General features: G+C 44.6%; 1 protein-coding gene across 4 annotated transcripts in view; it reads right to left on the bottom strand.

Annotated features, from left to right (window-relative positions):
• Positions 1 to 15170, bottom strand: part of LOC126263212 (membralin) — a 540938-nt gene that overhangs the window by 216058 nt on the left and 309710 nt on the right. The gene's annotated exons all lie outside the window — the stretch shown is intronic.

Raw genomic sequence — 15170 nt, 5'->3', positions numbered from 1 at the left:
ACTTTTCAGCTATAGAATGGGAGAGTCACGTGATTACGACAGGTGCTCGGGATAGGGATTCGTAAGAGATTGTTTCTACACGTATTATCTGTAATTTAGAAAATCCGTTCATGAGGCTGCTGTCCTCGACCTGTTCTTATAAACAGTTCATAACTTCTACATTTACTAAACCTAAAGAGGAAATTAAGAAACATAAAGCTGATATATCACCGAAGACTATAGGCGTGAAAAGGAATGTTAAAAAACTCAGGAAAATATATTTGCTTAGAAAACTTAACAGGATATATTATCTGAGCAGTCAACACCAGATATTCATTTCCAGTACCGAAAATGTCCAGTAGCAACGGCTATAATTCAATAATATTGCACAATATGCTTCAGACATGAACGTGTCGAGCAACGTTATGTGGGATGGGAAGATCTACCCCGTGGTTCAGTAATCGTATTGGAAAGCTGTGTCGAGAAGAGGAGGGGAGGGGGGGAGGGGAGGGGGAGGGGGAGGGGGAGGGGGAGAGAGAGAGAGAGAGAGAGAGAGAGAGAGTTACACAGAAAATGACAAACAATAGCTAAACGAACCCACGTTGTTACGAAAAAAAAGGCAGACGTATTCAGTGAGAATATAAAGTAAAATTTCACAAAAAATTCTAAGTAGTTGTGGCTTACGTAAAATCGGTAAACGGGTCAAAGGAGTCTCCCTAGTCAGTGATCGCTCTGGTACCGAAACTGAGGATGACAGGGAAAATTAACATAATGAATTCTATCGTCCAAAACTGTTTCAGGTAAGATCGTTAATTTTGAGGTCCAAATAAAGAAACGTAAATTAAGAATAATGTAATAGATACTTTTTCTATGTAACAACGAAATATTTGCTGTGACCACTCATATTCAAGGAAAACATTTTACTGATATTAAACTAGCCGAGAAATAATCGTCATTTCCACAAAGGAAGAAAAAAATACTTTTCGTTTCTCCGCTGTCTAAAAGAGCTGATACACATCTGATCTTCGTTTTGGCATAAAAAATTAAAGCTGCCCTCATCCTGAACGTTTGTTTAAATTCTGCTCTGCTTTACTATATACGTTCCTGTTGCCTCCCTTGCCTCCTTCGACGTTCGAGCTGACTAATTCAGTTCAACGTCCACTCCAGTCCACTGTGTAACCTGGCATCTTTCATATTAAAAAATCATTGCCACATGCGAAATAAACGCTAAGTAACAATAAGTTTCGAGGATCGTCTTGGAATCGAATCTCACACTTTTGCATTTCAAATGTGGCACTTATCCTCTAAACCGCCAAATCACAACACTTGCGTCGATCTATCTCAACACTATACATGATGTCCCAGGAGAAATAGTCAATATTGAGGGATATGACAGAAACCAACAATCGAAGCAAAAAATTTAGTGAACATGGGCTCTGAAACGCTTACCTTAAGCGTTATGACCACATGTTCATCTTCGTTTCTGTAATACACATTTTTTCTACTGAGAAAGTGCTCATAGCTCTTGAGGTATGCATTTCAAAGCCGGTGCTTACTACACTTTTTTTTTTGCTTCAAATGATCATCCCCTTTTATATTCCTGAATAATGACCATTCCTCCTGGGATAACCTCTACATTTGGTAATTATAACCATTGTTGTAGGTCAGAGAACATGGTGTTCTGTGTGTCATGTAGTGTACCGCAACACACAGTGTGAACGTCTGTTCACTTTTTTTCGTGTAGCGTGCGCGCCCATTTTTACTTTTATTTACTAATACCCGTTCGGAGCACCCTAGTCGGTAACTCCGCATCTTCATGGCCCAAAAGTTATCACGGGGTGTTCTTAATGTGTGCGACGATGAAGAGAAAAACTACACCGATCAGCCAGAACATTACGACCACCGACCTACTATCGATATAAAACCGTCCAGGTGATAGCAGCGTCACCTGGCGAGGGGTGACCGCTAGTCAGACACACGCACGGCGCTTGCAGTATATGAGTTTGACCGATGGCAGAGTGTGATGGCCTGGAGGGTCGGCACGAGCATTTCGGAAATTGCACTTGTCGAGTGTTCGAGGATTGCTGTGGTGAGTGTCTTCTACACGTGGCGAAGCCAAGGTGAAACCAAATCCAGACGTCGTGGGGTTGGCCGGCCACCCCTCATTAAAGATGTTGGACGTCGTACGCTGAACAGACTGGTAACACAGGACAGGCGGCGAACTGTGGCGCAACTAACATCCGACTTTAAGGCTGGACAGAACACAAGTGTGTCCGAATCCCAATACCACCCTCATCATGCCGATGGGAGGGCGCGAATCCGTCGTCTTCCACGGGAAAAGCTCCTCGACACCAGTACTGCGGGAGAGAGACAAGCTCGCGCCTCCATTATGCTCTGGGGAACATACACGTGGGCACACACAGGTCCAGTGGAGCATTATACACTGGTTGCAGGTCATGTACACCCCTTCATGACGATCATGGTTCTCGACGGCAGTGATATTTTTCAGCAAGATAATAAGCCATGTCATAAGGCCAGGAGTGTAATGGAGTGGTTCGATCAACACAGTGGCGAGTTCCATTTGATGTGCTGGCCCCACAACTCGCCAGATCTGAACCCGATGCAACACATCTGGGATGTGATTGAGCTTGGTGTCAGGCCTCATCGCCCCCCTCCCCAGACCTTACGGGAATTAGGTGACTCATGTGTGCAGATGTGGGTCCAACTACCTCCAGCGACCTACTAAGGCCTCTCTGCTTCCACGCTATGACGCGTCGCCGTTGTTACTCATGAAAAATATGGACATTCCGGCTATCAGGTAGATTGTTGTAACTTTCTGGCTGACTAGTGCATGTTTGTATATTATTGGTGATCAGAAGATATTTGTGTGTAAATCAAAGAACATTGTATAAGACGGACCTACCGAATGAGGCGGTAGAGCTATTCGGGAGGATGTGGTTCGTTCTGTCCCGCCATCCTGATTTGGGTTATCCGTCGTTGTCCTAGATCACTGTTGGCAAATTCCAGGATGCTTCCTTCATCGAGGCCACAGGTGACCACCTGCCCCATCCTTACAGAGCATCCATACTAAGTATTCTGTGCATATCTATATCTTTATTACAGTGACAACTCCTCTACAATTGTGAGACGTTCGCTGGATGAAATAAAGAAATGAATCCAAGAGGCAATGATTTCCTATTATTTGGGTGGAAAGGGGGGAAGGCACCGTCGAAGGGGTGTCGTATATAGCTTTGATCTGTATATTGTACCTTTCGCTGGATTTATAGGTTTTATTTGATCTGAATCCCATTCCTGTGCTCTTCAGGCACTTCTATGACACTACATGAAAATGCGACTGCCAAACAATCATTATTATTCGTCTCCAAGTGTAAGACGGTACGAAAGAAGTATCAGCATAGTGGACACAGACTTTTCGTATTCTCTGTGAGATGTAAACTGATGCTTAGCCGGTATCCACTTGATCACCTTGCATCACAGAGGAGCATCAACGTGGTGTAATGTGAACCTGAAACTGACTGCTAGTCAAATAAGACCTACAAGCAGAGCTGAAGGTGTCATTCCTATACCCTAAGAATCAAGGAAGTGTTAGCATCCCATTGTCCCCTCCTGCCCCCCTCCCTCCAAAAAAAACCCCTCTCTTTCCGACCACAGCTGTATAGGTGGGTGCAGTAGAATCTAATCTAAAACGCGAACGTCTCTGGGAAATCGGCTAGCGGAGCGGCAGAGAGGCCTGCGACAGGAATTCCAGGAAAATGAGAAGCAGCGCGCCGCGGAGGCGTGCTACTGTGGGCCAGCATGTCCACAAGAAAGCACTAATATTATTACAGCAGCAGAAGCCGGTCGGCATTAAGGTAGATAATATGGCGGGCGAAGCCAAGTAGGGCCGCAGCGGTATTATCGCCGGACGCAATATAGGGGGCGACCGACGCGCCACGCCGCGGCGCGCCGAGCAAACACACGTTATTAGCCATTCTGACTTTGCGGCCAGCAGGTTTGCAATCTCCCCCTCCCTCGCCCCATATGCTGCTCGGGGGGCATAGGCCACCCCTATGCAGCAGCCACGGGCCTTTAATGAAGACCGTCGGACGAGCAGAGCCTGTTAGCAAGGTGCGCCACGTCCAGACGTGAGCGTGCGTTCGATCGCGCTTCCGCTGGACCCTTAATTAAAAGTATCGCGCGCAGTCTCTTTTCCGTACGGCTCATTCCAGACTTATTAACAGCAAAGTCGCCTCTGCTACCGAAAGCAAGTGCCAAAATAATTGGCTGCCCACGAAGAGCGCGTTTAAGGGAACGGAAATATCTCAATGTGATGTCCTCTTCTGACAGGTGACGAAACTTCCCAGTCCTCCTTAAGTTATTCTCATTTATACCTGTAAGGGATATCTGACCAGAATTGCGAATGGATTCACGACTTCGTGGTCGGTGAACACAGGACGTTATCCGAACGGAGAGTCGTCCACAGACAAATAACAGGTAGAGCCATTACTTCTCGTCCACCATACGAGTATGCTCACAGCGAATTCCCCATAAATGGCTCTACGTCTCAAAACAGGGTGGTCTTCGACAAGTGAGTGCACGCAAAGAGATAAGTATTTTATTGTACTGTTATCTACCGACGTAACTGAAGCAGCAGCGGCTTTTTTGTGTTTATTTTTTTTAACAGAAAGTTGTAATTCCTTCAACAGCATTAGAAAAATACGAAGAAAAACACACGTCACTGTTTGCAGCGAGATTTTTCGCTCATATACACGGTTCGCCTGCATTACTCACCAGGTTTCAAAACACTGCTTATTGAAAAGTATGCGACGCACACTGACGGATGACACATGAAAAGATAGATACAGTCACCAAGTTTACAAAAGCTCTCCTCGTGGCCCGCGTGCACGTTATACGGCAGGCCTGCGACGGCACTCTACACGATGGCGGCAATCTAGGAGAATACTTTTCGTCCGCTAGAATACGCGAAGTATTAGTCGATAACGAGAGTTCAGGTGACTTTTTGCAGCTGTGGTGGTTGTTGACGATGATGTTTGATTTGTGGGGCGCTCAACTGCGCGGTCATCAGCGCCCGTACAAAGTCCCAATTTTCACAAATTCCAATTTAGCCACTGTCAACGAATGATGGTGATATGATGAAATGATGAGGACAACACAAAGACCCAGTCCCCCGGCAGAGAAAATCCCCAACCCGGCCAGGAATCGAACGCGGCAGCTGTGGTTGAGGCCACAAATGACTGCTGACTCCGAGACTGTCATCTTTGAAGAGGACGGGGCTGCACCGAACCAGATCCGAGCGGAGTAGCGCATTAGTTAGCAACTGGACTCGCATTCCGGAGTAGAAAAGGTCCACTGTCAGATGTGTCAGAAAGATTTTCGCTTATAAATTTGACTCCGTCGTTTTCGGATCACGGTTCCTTACCTCAAATTGCTACATTTACCCTTCTCAATCATCCCTGAAAGTTTGTATCATCATCATCGTGGAATGATCCTGTGTGAAGGTTATGATTCCATATCGATTATGACGGTGTAAGGTATCCCCAGTCACTTCCTCAGCGTTACTACTTGTTTATTCTTACAGGTCGCGAGTGAACGTAGGTGTTGATAGTCGAAGATGAAGCGCCGAGAGCGTTGGATCAGTTAAGTTTGTTCAGTCTGTAACTACAATAACTATTTAGAAAGTGTATTTCTATTAAGAGTAGACACAAAGGGGATTATGTGAATGCTACCTAGAAGAATGTTACGATAGTGTAAGCGGCTGGCGCGCCGGTCACAATAGTTTGCAATGATGAACACTGGTGTCATTAGAGTGTTATCCCAAGATTGACCAGTGCACGAATTAACCGTTATTAGTTTGTGAGACAAATGTCTCTGAGCACTATAGGACTTAACATCAGAGGTCATCAGTCCCCTAGAACTTAGAACTACTTAAACCTAACTAACCTAAGGACATCACACACATCCATGCCCGAGGCAGGATTCGAGCCTGCGATCGTAGCAGTCGCACGGTTCCGGACTGAAGCGCCTAGAACCGCTCGGCCACCGCGGGCGGCGTTTGTGAGACAAAAGTGTGATTGTCTTACATCGAAGAAAGAAGAAATTAGTCTATATATTGCGAAATTAACGGAGACTTTGATTTCAATAGAACTTAAATTTAATTCAACATCAGTATGCTCTCTGCCGCCGTCCGTCACCCCCCCCCCCCCCACACACACACACACACCCACTAAAAAAAGGAACCATGGACCTAGCCGTGGTGCGGAAATAAGGAAATAGAAATATAGCAATGTGGGTAAGCTACTACGAACAGCACAGTGAACGAGTTGTTCTAACCCACACAGACACGGAGCCAACATCCACCATGGCAATATAAGGCACGGCTATGTTTGAGAACATCTACATTAATACTCCGCAAGCCACCAGAGGGTGTGTGGTGACGGGTACTTCCGGTATCACTAACGGATCTCCATCTAACCCCCAACCCCCCCCCCTCCCACCCCCACCCATCCCATCCCCGTTACTTTACCAAATGGTGTGTGGGGAGAATGTATAAGCTCCAATTTTTCTAATTTTATCGTCACTGTCATATCGCGAGACGTTTGTGGAAGGACGTAATATGTTGTCCGACTCTTCCCGGAAAGTGCTCTCTCGAAATTTCAATAGTAAACCACTCAGTGATCCACAACGCCCCTATTGTAACGTCTGCCACTGGAGTTTATTGAGCATCTCTGCAACGCTCCCGTTCCGGCTAAACAATACCACCGCTCTTCGTTGGATCTTCTCTCTCTTCCATCGTCCTACTGGCAGAGATGCCAGATAGATGAACAACACTCAAGAAAAGGGTCGAACAAGCGCCTTATAAGCCACTTCCTACTTGGATTAGTTCCATGACCTTAAGATTCTTCCTATGAATCTTAGTTTGGCATCAGCTTTCCCACTATTTGTTCTATGTGATCATTCCATTGAACACGCTCTGGATGGTTACTACTAGCTATTTTATCGTAGATACAGTTTCCAGCGCTTTGACATCAGTAGTGTAGCTGTACAGTAGCGGAATTCTTTTCCTATTTATGCGCAATATGTTACATTTACTTACGTTCGGGGTCAACCGCCAGAGACTGCAACATACATCAATTCTCTGGAGGTCATTACAGTCTTCTGGCATTGCTACCTTGTTATAAAAACCGCGCCATCAGCGAATATCCTTAAAGAGCATTCGATGCTTTCCAATAGGTCATTTAAGTACACTGTAAGCATTAACGGTCCTATCACACTTCCTTGGGATACACCGAAGATTCCCGGCGGTATCAGGGATTTTCTCTGCCTCGTGATGACTGGGTGTTGTGTGATGTCCTTAGGTTAGTTAGGTTTAAGTAGTTCTAAGTTCTAGGGGACTGATGACCATAGATGTTAAGTCCCATAGTGCTCAGAGCCATTTGAACTTTGATACACCGAAAATTACCTTTACATCAATCGATGTTGTTCCGTTAAGAGCCCACGTCGTGAGTTCCAGTTCTGTCAGCAAGGAAATCTTGAATACAGTTGCAAATATGGTTAGATACTCGATAAGCTCGTATTTGTTTCACGAAACGGCAGTGCGGGACGGTGTCAAACGCCTTCCAGCAGTAAAGCAACACGGCATCAACCAGAGCGCCGTTGTCTACATCGCTGTCGATCTCATGGAGGAACAGAGCGAGCTGAGTTTCGCAGGATCTCTGTTTGAGGAATCCATGTTGGTTTCTATAGAGGAGATTTTCGTTCTCTAAAAACGTAATAATACTTAAGCACAAAACATGTTCCATAATTCTACACCAGTTTGACGTCAACGATACAAGCCTACAATTATGTGCATCTGTCCTGTGACTCTTTATTGAAAACGGCTGTTTTTTCCAGTCGTTTGGTACCCTTTGTTGCTCCAGCGGCATACGATAAGTTGCTGCTAGAAAGGGAGCAAGTTCTTTCGCATAATATCTGTAAAATCTTACAGGTATCTGATCTTGTCCTGATGCCTTTCCACTACTAATCGATTGTCGTTGCTTTTCTATTCTGCGATCACTTATCTCACTATTTGCCATTTCGACGTTCACACGATGATTGAATGGAGCGACCGTATTACGATCTTCCGCTGCGAAACAATGTCGGAACACCGAATTCAAGCATTTCGGCCTTCTCTGTCATTTTCCGTTTCGGCTCCATTATGGTCACTGAGTGACTTAACCGCTTACTTGATTTTACGTAAGACCGCAATCTTTATGGTTTTTACTCACATCGATTGACGAAATTTTACTTACAGTCACTGAACGCTTCTCTCATTTCTTTCCTTATGCTCATTTTCGCGGCGTTCGGTTTGATGTTTGTCAGCTAAATTTAGACTTGTCTTGAATCTGAGGTGCTCTCTTTGTTTACGTGTAGTTTTCTAACATGGGTATTAAACCACGGTGGGTCTTTCCTGATCATTAAGACCTGGCTCGGAAGATACTTGTCTAAGGCATACTGAACGATGGTTCCGTTTATGTTCCAGTGTTAAGTGTTGTCGGTTCTCTTGAGACTCAGATCGAAGACTATTGGGGCGTGTTCGGCTTCTTGCCTTTCTGATGACAAAATTATGTAGAGGCGACAGTCGAGTGTTCGGCCAAGTTACAGGCATCAGTATTTGATGTTCCGTAATAGCCAGCAAGTTAGAAAAACTGTCACCCTCCTCCCCCGCGGCGGCGGTTTGAGGCATGTGAGAGCAACTACGCCGCCAGTGACCGGACCGAGAAGTGCGCTTTGAGGCAGGCACACACAGACGTCTTGCGTGCGCGACCGGACGGCGCTACCGGCCGCTACTGTACAGGGCGAGTGGACGCGCGCTGGGCGCCCTGTGTTGACACAGCTTTCAGCGCGGCCCGCGCCGCCACTGTTTGATCTGATTATAATGCAGGCTCTGGCAGCGGGAGGCACGAGTGGGCTGTAAATAAAATCGCGAGGACAGAGCGCGCCAGAAACAACGTTTGAACAGGTGTTCGGCCGCTGGAGGGATCGCGGCCTCCCCGCTAAAACCCAAAGTGTGGCGAACGGGCAAAGGTCCGGTGGCGAATGTCCTCTCTTACTACGTAAATGTGTAAATGCAGACGTACTCCTCGCAGCGATCGTCCGGTCTTTGCCGAGCTAGAGCACCAGATACCCACACCTTCACTTTCCCTCCAATAAAGCCATTATTACATGGTGAAACGTACAGAAAAGAGAACAGATGCTGCTCGCCACTGAAACAGACGCAATTTTTTTTTTTAAGAACATGCTACAGATGTGCATATAAAGCAGTGTTTGTCTGCTAGGAACAGGGGGAGAACCAAGAAACAAACTGTTTTACGCAAATGCTGATTGCGAGCGCATGTTTAAATTCGCACGAAAAGATAATCTTTCCCATCACGCCCCCTCAGAACAAAGTTAAAAGCACCTAACAAACACACCAAAAATTACTGGTAATGTTGTAAATACCGCCTGTCATACACTCTAGAGCAGTGGTTCCCGACAGGTGGTCCGCGGACCCCCAGGGGTCCGTGAGCTATGCCAGAGGGGTCCGCAAGATGCTATTAGAATAAAAAATATATTAAATATATTTCGTATGATAACAGATTTTTTGTTTTGGCCGCTTCCTGCATGAGCAGTTTTAAGCTCAATATTTTTTTAATAATGAAGATGTCAATGTTTTTTCTAAGTACCAAAAATAGAAAACGTATAAAAAGACTCTTAATTTGGCTTTTTTTGGTACCTGAATCTGTGATATGACAAGGTACCAATCATGCTCGATGAGGGGATCCTCGAGAAAATTTTGTTGGGAACCCCTGCTCTAGAGTAACAATCTGCGAGTATGCCTGCCAATTTCTTTGTCGTTGTCCGTAGTGGTTCAAATGGCTCTGAGCACTATGGGACTTAACATCTGTGGTCATCAGTCCCCTAGAACTTAGAACTACTTAAACCCAACTAAGCTAAGGACATCACATACATCCATGCCCGAGGCAGGATTCGAACCTGCGACCGTAGCGGTCTCGCGGTTCCAGACTGTAGCGCCTAGAACCGCTCGGCCACTCCGGCCGGCAGTGGAGGACATACTGAACATTTGTAAAGGGTAAATGAAAACTTTAATCCTAATCGTACTTGCAAAAAGAGCCTCAAATTGTACAAGCATGCATATCAAACATACACTTCTATAAAATACGATGGTTCTTTTCAAAATGAAAACTCTACCCATCGCCCAACTGTACTACTATCAACTGCAGCATCGCCATACACTGCACACAAATGTTTGTGGATGTTCACCACGGTTTCTTTTTCTGCACACAAGAATTCAATAACAGCACGCTGCTTGTAACGTGAATCGTACTACGGCTCTGCCATCTACCAGAACGGTTCGAAACTTCACCGGCGCATAGAACAAACGTAAGATATGAAGCAACGACAAGAAGTTTGTCTATGCGCGACATAAATTTCAATAATCACAAGTAGTTTCTGAAACGACATGGCTGCACCCAGATCGACTCATAATTTGACCAATGGGCTGCAAACAGTACACCGAGGAAAGTCTACACTTGCACTTCAAACTGTTTCCTTGTAACGTTCTCTGAAGTCCGGTAAAGTACCAAGAGTCGGATAGACACCAAATAAAACTTCCGAGTATCTTCAGAAACTACGAAGTTAACTTCTACAGCACCAAACATTTCCTAGCGCATTTATGTGATCAGTACCTTTCTGTGTGGTCGTCTGGTTCACTCCCATTATGCGCACATAGTGTCTGGTCAGATGGCTTCAATCCATTTACTGATTTAACATAACACGAAAACTTCTTAGGATTTTCTGTCAAGTCTGTAGATACGATTTTACTTTCGAGTTCATTTAATGACTCACACGTAGCCCTCATTACCCTCATTTTCGATTCGTTTGGTTTTTGTTTGTCGGCGTTATCTTCAAGAGTCCGTTCCCTAATTAACTACTCAAGGTTACTTTCGGATAAGGCACTTAGAACAATTTCACACGATCCTCTATCCTTACTACCGGAATAATCGCTAAGTCTCCCAGTCTGTTGCCGGGAAGATGGTATCTCCATCTAGAACTATAACATGAAGAGGAAAATTTCCCCTCGGATGTTCCGAGACTACTGCTGCTGGTGCTGTTGAGGCAGGGATCTATAAAAACATTCAACGACCATGTTTGATCCACCTTCAACACTTGCCTTCATCGAAATTATTTTGTATATTCAATCTGTACTAATCTCAACAGATATATTTTTTATTGCTATAAACACGCCACCACTGCATTTAGCATTCAGCTTATCTTTGCAATAAACATTCATCTGGAGTTATTACTGGCGTGCTACTTGCTCTCTACGGTAGCAACACTTGACAGTGGGACACCTCTAAGCTTTCGATTATGATACCAATTCCTCTTCCTCATGCTGATGAAAAGTGAGTGTACACTAGCTTTACCTGTAACTCTAGTAATGTTCGTTCACTTCAGCATTCCCTTGGTGGTGTGGCTTGTTGCTGGAGCCGTTGTTAAGCTCATTAGTCTTCTCTTAGCATTAAGCTCATTAGTCTTCTCTTAGCATTAATAGTAGTAAAAATGACATGAAATGATCGTGTGGCATTGTTGGCTGTGAGGTCCGTCTCGGGAAGTTCGGCTGTCGGATTGCAAGTCTTATTTCAGGTGACGCCACACTGGACGACTTGCGCGTCAGTGATGATGATGATGATGATGATGATGATGACAACACAATACCCAGTCCACGGGCGAAGAAAATCTCCAACCCGGCCGGGAACCGAAGCCGGGCCCGCAGGGTAGGCAAGCACATTACCACTCGGCTAAGCAGGCGGACATTAACAGTAGTGTAGCGCCGCCACTATTTTCCTGGCGACTCAGTGGAAGAATGGCAATGCAGTCGGTGGGTGCATGATGTCGACATGCCAGTTACAGCAACAGGGTTGTTTATACCCTGTGAGACGGGGCAGGCCTAGCACCACGAACCTGCCAGCACAGCACGGTCAAGGGGTTTCGCCACCGGTATGCCGCAGAAATGATGTCAGAAAGCTGACCAGGAGTTGAGCATCCGCACAACAAATTAGCTGCTATCTCCTACAAATAGCTGTGACTTTTTAGCAGAGATATTGACAGCTCCACAAACCGACTATGAGGTGGGTCCTACAATGGGCATCGCCACACTGAATCACGAAGCAGCAACCACGAACCCGGCCACCTACACCACGGCACCATCTAATAGCACCAAGACCACCTTCCGGGACTTGGTGCTGCACCAACTGTGGGCCATTCCCGGGTCGCCCCTGCAGCAGCTCGACTCTTGCATCGTGGTCGGGACGGTGCAGCCGCCCGCACTCCCACCAACATTGGTGCGCCGCGACTCGCGAAGGCGGGACTCCCCACCGGGAGGCTGGCTCTCTGTGCAGGTGGTTCCGTTCGCCAACTCGCACAGCGCAGCACACCGTCTCACTCGGAGTAAGATTCGCTGCCATCTTACTTGCCGGCTCATGCGACGGCTCCCTTGAGGGCTCTGTCGACTGCTAACCGGCTGCCCAGCGGGGAGTTGAGCACGTTTCCCGTGACAGATCCGGTGCTACTTTTCTTGTGAGGCCTAGTCCGGGTCCTTGAATGCTAACTGTCCTGGCCAATGAGGAGTCCTGCTTGGCGACTGACGTCACAGCCTACAGAACGGGGACAACTCCAGTCAAGCCGTGAGACCACAGAGAACGTCACGCGCCTGCCGGTCGATCTGTGATTTTTCTCAGATGATTGCAAAGAAACTATTAGCTAAAAAACTGATTCTCACACATCTTATAGCTTCATTCTTCAGCTTATAATTTCGTTAATGGACACATTTATTGAGATATTTTAGGCTTAAGTAAACTACTGCAATAATTTTGGGAAGTTTGCAGTGAAAAATAAGAGGTTGCTATGAATTTGCGCTCGGTGAATGTTACGTCATATGTTGCTGCATATGAATTGTAGCTCACGTAGTGAATATTTCTTTAAACTTTGAAGGATATTGCTATCTATTACCAATCTCGACAAAATGCATCATATGTATTCGTTCTGAGCTTGCGCGCCAGCGAAAAAGCTAATATGAAATATTCACAAAATTCCTCGTATCTCGTTCAGATATCCCCGTTTCAGATATCTGAATAAGAGTTTTGGGAAATGATCGTACAAAAAGAGTAAAGCATTTTGCCATGTAATTAATTGATATTCGAAACTTCCCTATCTACTTCGATATTCAAGTGACTACAGAGTTTTTCAATGAAACTACGTAATATCAAGCGCTAACGATAGCTGGTGAAATGAGACTTAGTGTGGGTTTGGAACAATATATGTGAAGAAATTACAGTTTAATTTTGTACCGAGAATAGGCATTTTTATGAACTATTGAAATGTCTTTAAAACAGTGCTGTTTTGTGGTTGTTTCACAATTTCAACTGCATTTGAATGTTCGTGAGGTGAATATTTACAAACTGAGCTGTATTTTGACGAAAGAACCCGATTAATATGGCAAAAAAGAGTTTTACGTATTACTCAAGAGTCGTCACTGATATAGTTCCTCTGAAGAAAAATAAAGGTGATGATAAGTCTGGGGAAAATAAATCGCCACTTCTGTAGAAATTTTGGCGAAATCCTGTACCCCATTGTATTTTTAATAACGACTGATATGTACTGAAACTGGACAACAGATTGTATTTCTCTAACTCAATAACGTAAGAAATATGAAAACAATTAACAGCACCTAGCATGCTATCTTTTCTTTTCCATCCCTATACAGAAGGGGATATTGTAATTTTTCACCGGAAATGTCTTTTAGTTTGCAAAGATATTGGTAACCTGTTTACGCCCTGACAGGGTGTTGACTGGAGTTTGCAAATCTAGATATTTTCATATTTGTCAGATCAGTGAGACACAGAAATCAAATTCTGTGGGCACTGTCAATCCATATAGTTCATTATTAAACGCGCGCGCGCGCGCGCGCGCGCACACACACACACACACACACACACACACACACACACACACACACACTGAGGTACAGGATTCCATTAAAATTTCAACAGAAGTATCGATTTATTTTCGCAAGATTTATTATTCCCTTTACTTTTTTCAGACATACGTCATCGCTGTCGAGTTTTGAGTACTACGTTAAGTTCCCGTGCTGCCTCATTCAAATCTGCTTCATGTCAATAACATTCTAATGCGGTAGAATCATAAAACAGCAACCGGTGGAAATACAAGTCAATAGTTCATGAAAATGTCCATTCTTGGTACAAAAATAAAGTGAAATTGCCTCACACATGTTCAAAACGCACAGTGATTCTCGTTTCACCAGCTATCGATGCCGCTTAACTATTATATCATTTCATTGAAAGAATCTGTAGGCACTTGAATATCGCGGTAGATATGGAAGTTTAGAATAGTAATCATTTAGCGAAATACACTCCTCTTTGCGTACTGCCATTTATTAAAATCTTTTTTAGGTACCTAAAACCGTTTACGAGAAAAGAGGAATTTTGTGAATATTTCATTCTGGCTTTGTCGCTTGCGCGCGAGCTCCGGAAGAAGCGCTTTACATACGATCCATTCTCTCGAGATTGGTAATAGATAGCAATATGAATCAAATTTTAAATAAAAATTCACTATGTTAGCTACAATTCATATGCAGCAACATACGACGTAACATGCACCGAACACAAATTCATAGTAACCTCTTATTTTTCACTGCAAACTTCCCGAAATTCTTGCAGTAGTTTACTTAATCGTAAAATATCGCAATAAATATGACCATTAACGAAATTACAGCCATTTCATTACGAAGCTGAGAAATGAAGTTGCAAGATGTGCGAGAATCAAATTTTTTCACCAAATACTTTCTTTGCAATCGTTTGAGAAAGATCACAGTTCCGCCGGCTCGTGTGCCCTAACGTCCGTGGAGTCCAGCCAGCTAGGACTGTCGATATTTTTTTAAAATTATCGGAAACCCAATACATCGATACTTAAAAAGGATTATTATCGGGCCACGATATTTCGAAAAAAATCGATATACAGACAAGAAACACATCGACCTACCCGCCTATAAAAATATCGGCTGCACATTGTAAATATACTGCGGGTTTTAGATCTGTATACTCAAGTATTAATTT

Source organism: Schistocerca nitens, chromosome 6, assembly GCF_023898315.1.
Source record: "Schistocerca nitens isolate TAMUIC-IGC-003100 chromosome 6, iqSchNite1.1, whole genome shotgun sequence".
NCBI classification, from domain to species: Eukaryota; Metazoa; Arthropoda; class Insecta; order Orthoptera; family Acrididae; genus Schistocerca; species Schistocerca nitens.
Note: the sequence above shows the minus strand (reverse complement) of the source record. Positions and strands in the feature narration are given on the sequence as shown.